At 41.1% G+C, this 6996-nt stretch overlaps 1 protein-coding gene across 1 annotated transcript in view; it reads right to left on the reverse strand.

Moving 5' to 3' along the window:
• Nucleotides 1-6549, reverse strand: part of CNDP2 (carnosine dipeptidase 2) — an 84257-nt gene extending 77708 nt beyond the window's left edge. Inside the window, exon 1 of the mRNA XM_032771681.2 lies at nt 6443-6549. The gene's annotated coding sequence lies outside the window, so the exon portion shown is untranslated. The remainder of the gene's footprint in view (nt 1-6442) is intronic.
• Between the last annotated feature and the right edge of the window lie 447 nt (nt 6550-6996).

Genomic DNA, 6996 nt, shown 5'->3' on the forward strand with positions numbered 1-6996 from the left:
GATTTTTGCCCCATCAGGCACTGGGCTTTCAACCCAGAATTCCAAGGGGTGGAGGAGACCGTGGGAACTATGGGGTAGCTACGGGATAGCTACCCACAGTGCAACGCTCCAGAAATCGATGCTAGCCTCGGACCATGGACACACACTATCGAATTAATGTGCTTAGTGTGGACACGTGCACTCGACTTTATACAATCTGTTTTACAAAACCGGTTTAAGTACAATCGGAATAATCCCGTAGTGTAGACGTATCCCAAGAGGCAGCACATAGCTGCACTACTCCAAAAGGAGTCCAAGTAAGGCAGTATGCCACAACTAGCATGTTGCTACTATCAGGAATCAGCACCTGCAGCATAGCCAGTCTGGAAGCAGAGCCAGTCTCCAGGCTACCTAATTAGCGCAGCTGGCCTGTAGTAGGCTGCCTGATTGGCTACATTGCATGATTGATTGGAAGAGTCAGCAGTCTGGTGCTTAAGCCCAGTGGCTGCTCAAAGCATTTGCTCATGGCTCTATGTCTCCTTGTTTCTAGTCCTGTTCCTGCTTCATTCCAGGTAACTTGGTCCTGACCTTTGGGCTGATTGCTGCTCCAACCACTGAGTGTGACTACCCATGACCTGGTTGCTTGAGAGCTACCCCTCATTCCCCTTCCCTTCTTCATCCAACTCAAGGACAAGGGAGGAAGTACCTGGTGTGCAGCTACTTTTCTTTTCCTGCACCTGAAGCAGAGATGTGGTAAGATCACCTTGGGATAGGTGGGTGTGAATAGCTTTCTCCTCTTTATGCCCCCGTCCAGGCATATAGAGGCAGATCAAGACCAAGACCTGACCATAGATGCTGGTCAAGACTTGTTGGTCTAATGTTTTAAAAGTGACTAATCATATGGGTGTCTAACCCAAAGTACCTTAAAAAGGCCTGGTTTCCAGAGGGCAGGTGCTCAGCAATTTCTGCCTCTTTAATGTATCTTAAGTTGGGCATCCAAGAGCATTATTCAGTCTTGAAAATTTAGGCCATTGTGTATAAAGGAAATGTAATTGAAACCATGAAATAAAAAGGGTTTATTTAAAAAAAATCTTCTGAACTAAGAAGAAATTGCAACAGCAGGGCTAGATGGCTCAGGAGATTGGCAGTGAGCTGTGTAGTTTTATACTGCTCTAAGAAAGGTTCAAAATCAGTAGTGGTTCATTGATTCAAATTTAGTAGTGAGCAAAAGCTATCTAAGAATTTCTCTGTAGACTCTGGCAGGGGTTCTCAACATTTTTCTTTCTGAGCCCCCTTCCCATATGCTATAAAAACTTCACAGCCCACCCAGGGCTGATGCTTCTATTAGGTGACCCTCGGCGGTCGTCTAGGGTGCCAGGATCCAGGGAGCGCACAAAATGCCGCTCCCCGAATTCTGCCTAGGGCGCCAGAAACTCTGGCGCCGCTCCTGAGCCCACCTATGCCACCACAATTGTTTTTCTACCTCTTCAGTAGATTAAAAATTGCATTAAATTGCTAGTTATATAGTTAAACACACACATATAATATAAAATATAAAAGGATAATATAGGTACAAAAATAAAAAACTGAATATTATATTTTTTTCCTTACTCATCATGAAACTTATTGCTGGTGCTGACACAAAGGCTGGGTGGCCCGCTGAGGTGAGTCATGGAGTGGAGGTGATACCACTGTCCAGGACTGAAGCGTGGTTTATTTTGGCAGATCCCTGAAACCTGCTGTCAGCCCCGCAGGGGACTGCAGACCCCTGGTGGAGAACTGCTGCTTTATGGGCTATGGTGATTATAACCCAGTTCCTGTGGGAAAGATGTCTGCATTGCAAAAATCACCACCAAAACTGTCTCAGAGTGGCACATTTCTCAGTCTAATTAAAAAAGGTAGCAACTAGAAGGATGTGGGGATGGAATTAGCTTTTCATTACTAAAGATGGTCCTTCCAAGTGGAGGCACATTGTCAGGGTGGGGTGAGCGCATGTGTGTGTGTGTGTGTGTGTGTGTGTGTAGAAGCTCATGCGGCGAAGCTCATGCTGCCACTCTCCATTTTGTTCCTTGTATGAGAATAAAAGATCACTTCATTTTCAGGTGTGGCATCTTTGAGAGGCACTACATTCCTATCAGGAAGGATAATAAAAGAAACAAATGCAGTAAAGTTAAAATTCTTGCTGCCTTAATTTCTCTATGTTCCTGTAGCCTGGGGGTTGTTGACAGCCTTTACTGAGAAGAAACTATTTTCATAATATTGTCTGTTCAAAACAAGATCATATAGGTGAATTGAATACTATTTGCTTTTAATGGGGAGACAAATAGACTGCACTGAGTAATAGCTACATAATCCTGGAGTTTCTCTGAAAAGGATAAAGGAAGAATTGTTTGTGTTCAGTTTTATCAAATTTTAAATTAAGTTACTGAGGAAAGGTTAGGGTAAAGCATCATTTGACATTAAAGAGGAAGAATAATGCCAAATCCATAAGTACTGGCTTTTTCAGGACTTTTGTACATATGAGAATAAGATCTGTAAATTATAAAATGATACTGAGATCCCTTCTAAGAGACCTTCACCCTGCCATTTCTCTGTCCATCCGTTGTACAAGAGATGGTATTGTTCTACATAGTTTATCATCATTATTAGAGGCTTCAATACACTTGCTTTTCCCCAAAAGAAGAACTAAATATAGCTGATACAGAAATTCTTTTACAGCAGCTATGCCAAGTTGTTGTTTTTAAACACGTCTGTGCTAAGAAATGGGCACATATCCATCTTGCCTTCCGGCCAAGCCATTTAACCAGAACTGGGAATACTGACAAAGTTTCTCAGTCTCTCTCTCTCTCTCTAACATAATTGTATAAAATAAAGCAACCCTTTCCAGCTACCAATAGGGAAACAGAAAGCCACAAAATGGTCATTAAAATATTATGCTGCACAGTTTTTTTCATCATATTCATAGTCTTTTAATGTACTACTGAAAGAAGCCAACAGTTGTGCCGCAAACATGCTTTCGCAGTTATAGAAAGGGGTAAATGTCAATATGTAAATCAATAACTGGCTGGATGCCATTGGCTTCTGGATGGTTAGCTGAAGACTGGAATCTTGCTGCTGTTATTGTGTGCTGCTCACAATGGTACAGAGCCAGTGCTAAATAACCAGTGTTGTTACTAGAAGGAACCAAGCACGACAATGTATTTTCCACTGCATGTATCCAATGAAGCGGGTTTTAGCCCACTAAAGCTTATGCCCAAATAAATTTGTTACTCTCTAAGGTGCCACAAGTATTCCTCATTCTTAATGCAAATCATGAAGCCCCCGATGAACATTTCTGCGCATGGCGGCTTCTTGTAATCAGCCATGGAATTTAATGAGGCATCTGCAGTTTATAGATAGCCTAGTTCCAGCATAAATTGCACTGAGAATGCAATGTCCGCTTCTTAAAATTCATCAGTAAACCATAAACTAGAAAGAGCTCATTACAGCACACAATGCATCCTATCAGTTTATAATTCCAAGTAACCATATTCCCCAGATAGATCTAAAATGAAATTGAAGGTTAATTCAGAGGTCAGCATGGTCTCCTAAGTAGCAGAATAGTAAAAGGAAGGAGGGTAGTTATTTTGAGTTAATATGCTTTATTCATATTTGATTTTACGTTTTATAAGTGAAGTACCCAATGGAGTCAATAGATATTTCTGACATGTGACAAGAGCAATTAACTCTTTGTACACCTGACCCACATCACATGAGTTGGGTCAAGAAATAAAGCTCAACCTCCTACTAGTGCTTCTAGGTATTGCACCATTTCCATAGTCCTGAATTCAGTAGTCTGGTTACCCCTTCTCCATGACTGATACGTTCCTTGCAGCCTCATTAAGCTCACGGACTTGTTTATAGTCACCATCAATTCCCAAATGTCAGTCCAGAAAAAATATCTGCCCTACTTTTCCACAACAGAAACACAATCTGAGGGAATGAGTGGCTCCCCCCTGTGTTCTGGGTGAATGGTCTCCTCTTTCCTTTGCTCCTACCTTTACTTTTCTCCAGTGCCTTTGGTTGTTTCCCACCTGCTGCTGCTACTGCTGTAGTGGTTACTATAGTGGCTTTGCATCAAGTTCTTCTTCCATCTGCTTCTCCTCCAGCAACTCTGCTTCTAAGTACATCTCAGCCAGTGCAGACAGTTGGTGTCAGCTCATTCATCCCTGAACCCCTCATGTAGCTGACCTAAATGCATCTTTAAAAACAGCAGCGCTATTAACTCTAATGCCTGGTCTACAACTAAAAATTAGATTTGACCAAGCTACATCGCTCAGGGCTGTGAAATATGTTGCACTCTGCAAAACATAGCTTGACCTAACCCCCCCATATAGACACAGCTAAGTCAGTGGAAGAGTTCTACCACCTCTCGGAGAGCTGGATTAACAATATCAATGGAAAAACCCCTTCTGTCAATGTAGGAAGCGTCTACACTATGGCACTACATTGCTGAGTTAGATGCAGGACTCACTGAATTAAATCTATAGCCAGTGTTATGTAGGAGGTCAGTTTATGTGATCATAATGGTTTCTTCTGGTCTTCTGGTCTATGAATCTATTCCTAGCTTATCAAGAATGGCCAGGCTCATGGTTTGTGGTATTGTCCTCTCCCAGGGCTCTATATGTTGCTTGTGACTCTCCTATTAGGAGTGGAGTTGGACAGTCCAGGACTGCTCTCACTGAGCTGCAGTGGCCATTTAGCTGAATATAATCAGACATGCTTCTGGATTACTATCTGGTTCCATTTTACCTGGGTGTACTCTTAAGGCTTGCAGGAAACTTAGGTTGTAGTTTATTACAAGTAATCAATAAGGATAACCAATATCCCTCCCTATAGCTGCCCTTCTGCATTTGTGGAATGCGGATTTTATTGATTAGAAGATGGGATGGAATGTTCTTTGCAGCACTTTGAAATAATTCGACAACATCCGCTAAAGAGTAGTCCCTCTGAAACAGTGAATTCACAGAAAAATAAAGGGCTTGTTGCTAAGAATTATAGATATTGTCAGCTACTGAGTAAGCAGCTGGAAATCACAGGCATTATTCCCTGAATCTATAATACATTCCAGGCTTTATTATCTTGGACTAGCATATGTTATTGCCACAGCAAAGAATTCTGTCAAACTTCTTCATGTGATCCATTCACTAAGTGCATCTCAAACTTCACAGGAAATTGGCTATGAATTATTTTGTAACCATTGACTATGGCATGTTGACTTTAAACATCTGGGATTAATATTTGAAGTCTTGGTCTAATTTTGCCATAACCTGTAAATATCTGACACTCGCCTTAAAAATTTTCCTGGAATGGCATCCTTTGGAGATTTTTAACACATGTTATAAAGTGTAATCTGTGTTAAGATTGAGCAGTACTTCTACAGGATAGAAAGAGTGAGGTAGATTTGTATTGTTAGCTATTAGAAATACATTTAACAGCAGCAGGAAAAAAGTAAGCTTCATTCTGCTCCACTTTTGTTGTTGGATATAGTTTACTTGTCAGTTTTATGTCATATAAACATCTCATTCTCCCCGCCCCTCCCACAAATGTACAATAGTCATTGTCTCACTCACCAGAACCTCAGCTGATGTAAATGGACATAGCCCCACTGAATTTAATAGCATTGCAGCTATTTACACCATCTGAGGATTTGGCCTGAAGTGTTTAAAGGTGGAAGTGTGGCATATTGCCTAATCCTGGCACAATGACTTCATGCTTAGTCAAAGCAGATGCACAAACTGGTCACCCGTATGCGGTCCATATCGGGTGGCTGACAATCACTGCTTTAAAGACAGTGTTCCCATAGCAGCCTCTCACAAAAGGGTTTAGGTAGAGCTGGTACATTTTCGGCAAAAAACTTTGAAAAAAGTGAAGAGTCTTCATTACTTTCCACCTTTTTTTTTTTGCAGAAATTTTCCAAACAGAAAATATCAAGCTAACTGAAAATAGAAAAAAGCTGACAGAAAATTTTCATCTAGCTCTAATTTCAGGGAATAATTTTAGTGGAGGCTTCAGACAGGGAAGTCTTTTTAAACAACCCCGTTCCACTGCACATATTGACTCTAAGATGGATACCTAGAGAGGAATTGTGGGGCAGATTGTCACCTGATGTGATCTGGCATAATTCCAGTGAGTTCAGTGGAGTTACACTGATTTACACCAACTCAGGTTCTGGCCTGTATACACATTTTTGTTCTGGCACAACATGTACTACTGCTCAAGGCAGTTAGAAATGGAAAGAATACGCGGTCACTGATCTGTGTTAATTCTTTTGTGGATGTCTTGTAAAGAGGCAAGTTCATTTTGAATAACAGGATGTGAGCAAATGGCATTTCTACCTTTCTCCAGACAGAATATAGAATCCATCTAATATCTTACTTCCTAGGTTTTGGCCTTCCTTAAATAATAACAAAAGAACACAAACCTCAGCTCTTTCTCTCCAAACCTTGCCATTCTTAGCCCTTCATGGTGAATTTCTGTATTTCCACCCCTCATAGATTCTGACCAGAGGCTTACACCACCTCTTTTATATCCTGGTGAGCCAAGAAGTCACATTTGTCACAATGAGTCAGCAAAATTTACTCAGCTTTACAAGAGAGCCCTGTGAGGTTACTGATTTTGCCATCTGTTAAATGGGGCCATAAGGAATCCCAGGGTTAGTGGCTGATTTCTAAAGACTGAAACAATCAAACATTTTATAAAATACATGTTGGTTGGCTATTTATTTTTAGGAGATTTAAATGTGAGTTTTTTTCATATTTCATGCTGCCAAATGCTTGCCTTGTTATCTGCCTGGGAACTTAAAAGACCCCATCTCTACAGTATCTGAGTATCTCACAAACATTAATGGATTTACTCTCATACCACTCTTGTGAGGAAAGGAAGTCTATTATCCCCCTTCCTTTTTTTTTTTTTTTATACACACCGACGGGGAACTGAGGCCCAGAGAGATTCCGGGTCACTAAGTGCCTATCTGCA

Source organism: Chelonoidis abingdonii, chromosome 2 (assembly GCF_003597395.2).
Source record: "Chelonoidis abingdonii isolate Lonesome George chromosome 2, CheloAbing_2.0, whole genome shotgun sequence".
Classification (NCBI taxonomy): Eukaryota; Metazoa; Chordata; order Testudines; family Testudinidae; genus Chelonoidis; species Chelonoidis abingdonii.